This window comes from Strongylocentrotus purpuratus, unplaced genomic scaffold (assembly GCF_000002235.5).
Source record: "Strongylocentrotus purpuratus isolate Spur 01 unplaced genomic scaffold, Spur_5.0 spur5_scaffold_4, whole genome shotgun sequence".
NCBI classification, from domain to species: Eukaryota; Metazoa; Echinodermata; class Echinoidea; order Camarodonta; family Strongylocentrotidae; genus Strongylocentrotus; species Strongylocentrotus purpuratus.
The window spans coordinates 28,270,176-28,273,067 of NW_022145610.1; positions in this window are offsets into that span (position 1 = coordinate 28,270,176).

Consider the following 2,892-nt stretch of genomic DNA (forward strand, 5'->3'; position numbering starts at 1 on the left):
GTTATATGTTGCAGTTTTGCTATGTTATGTACGAAAAAGAATTCGAGTTTTTGTAACGCTTTATCTGTATTTCATTCTTCTCGTGCTATACTATCCCTAAAGCAGGGCTCCCACTTAGCCGAGTTGGAGCCCCGAGTTGCGGCGAGCCGGCGCGAGCTTATGGCAAGCCGTTTTTATCATTAAAACATATTTCTTGATATCAAGAAAATCAATTCTTGATATCAAGAAATAATTTTCCGTTGTAAATCAATGGTAATTCTTGATATCAAGAAATAGGTTTTAATGATAAAACGGCTTGCCATAAGCTCGCGCCAGCTCACCACAACTCGAGGCTCCAACTCGGCTAAGTGGGAGCCCTGCTTTTATGATTATGACAGTTCTATTGTTAGCCGATAACGTGTGCAATGACCTGTACTCATGCACGTCAGCTGCAGTTCTCAATTCAATTAGAAGAGGAAAGTCGATTGATTCATGCTTAATCGCGATCCGTTGGCGCCCCTGTCTAACGTCTAATAATATGCTCCCACAATTAAAAGAAAATCTCGATTATCGGTTGCTTTCGAACGAGCTCGACGACAGTGCAGTCATAATTCATCTTGTATTTTATAAAGCTGTAAATTTGTGTGTACACTACAGCCTTTCACTACCAATTGTGTTCTGCTTTCGCTGCACAATACGGTTATCCATCCTACCCGTATGAGGATAGGTGGTATGATATTGATATCAACAATTTCATATTTCGTATTATCACCACGCCAGCCAGCTTTTAAGGCTATAAAGCCATCTAGTGTCTACAATTTTGAAATCGGACAAGCACCGGAAAAGCGAACCTACTACTTCGACGCCAACCCATCCAGTCATTATCCAGCCAACTTAACACGAAGGAGGAATTGGGATCTGAGTATAGAAGCTTAAGTCTGATTTCAGAAGAATACATAGGAAAGTAAGTAGTAAGGAGTTCTTCATCATATCACATCGGAAAATTGATCTAATTTGTAACCTTTTTGTCAAGTTTGTAATTGTAATTTGTTGGTACTTGAAACCATAATAAAATGAACGGTTCAATGTCCTGACACTTAACAAACACAGAGCCTTCTCTTTTGCCTTCGGATTTAACGATGAATATCGTCAAATAGCACTAACCATTAAAAATATCAAACATATTTGTCTTTGAAATGAATTATTGTTCAACATGAGTGTCAAAAATGTATGAAATATTGCTTTTAAACTTTAAATTGCTGTTTTAAATCATCTGTCCGGATACACAACCTATCCGGACACGCATCGTCTGGGTATACTTTTTTACCACTAAAAATTAGTTTTAACTGGTGTAATTGAAACTAGGCGGAGGGGGGGGGGGTGGAACAAAACAAAATTAAGGCCTTCTCCTGCCATTAGATTGAAGAAGAAAAAAATTATCAGAATTAGCACTAACCACCATGAACTTTTCCCCTTTAAAAAGTAGACCTATATTGGCCAACATATTAATAACTCGAGCAGCGCTACCGTGGCCATTGCTCGTGGCACTTCTCACAGGGCAACTACAATGTGATTCTATTACATAACATACAAAGAAAAAGTGATCAGACACAAAAGTTAGTATTAATTTTGATTCTGAAGAAGATTTGTTTCTACTTTTTCTAGATCAATTAAGGGTAGCAGAGACGCTTTGAAATAGTTCTTTCTTTTGAATCTCATTTTTTAATAACGGAATTACAATGTAGGCGCCATTCATGAAGGAAAGTGAACTGGCAGTCCAACACAGTAAATTTAACTCTTACGAAATGCGTAAGAAATAGTAAACTTCATCGTATGAAGACGTATAAAATAGTTGACTTCACATTGTAAAGTATTTTTGTAAAAGGGCATTTAATATGCCAACAAATTCCCTCCCTAAGTAATAGGCCTGGGTAACATCCGTGGACGCGTAAGTACATAAATATGTGACCAGGGGGGGGGGGGGGGTTGGCGTTTTTTTTTTTTTTACACGCTAGCGAGGGGAATTTCTCGATACTGATGAGGCTACCCAGCGTTTTACACCCTGGCCTGGACATTTTCCCGGTAAATAGCAATGAAACTGCTTGAATGAGTCTAGTCTACGCTCCTCGATCGGGCGCGCCAGTTCCAAATCGAATCGTACATGCACAGACGTACGTCGATGCAGCATTTATACACACCGTACGCAGCTGCAATACTGAAGATTAAGGGAGAAGATATAGGATTTCAAGTTCAGAACAACAAGTTAAGAAGCTTGCTGCACGATGGAATTCATCGAGGATGATGACGGAGTGGCAATGCAGACGCCTTTGCGGGTATGAATACTGTAAATCCAGTTTTGAATTGTAGTTATATGAGTACGATTAACTGTAACTGTTAGGCATCCATAGTTAGCAAAAATATGTTCACGTATCATCCATTATTATGTGTATTCAGTTCGTTATCTCCAAAGTAAAGTGCGGTGCACGCCTCTGCGCCCATGAATCCGCCTATGTTCAGATCTCTTTTTATCTACATGTGCATGTATTTTCAAATAAAAATTTCTTATAGTCATTTCTTGCATCTAAATCTTAACACACTGTCAAATTATCTGTTCAAATTTCTACTATTGTTTGCTTTCACTTTTACTACATATTTCTTCTTTATATAACTATTTATGCATACACATACTCCTGTATCTTTTGTATTACTTCTCTGACATTGAAGGATTAGATTACCTTCACGAAAAAAAAAGTATATGAATGTAAAGCAGTAAATAAAGTGCAAATGAATTCATGTAAAACTGGTGTATAATTTCCTTTATATGTTATGTGTCTGTACATTACACTAGACAAAGTGATGAATGGAAAAAGAGAGAAAGAGAGGTCTTATAAACAAATATCATGAATTTAAAAT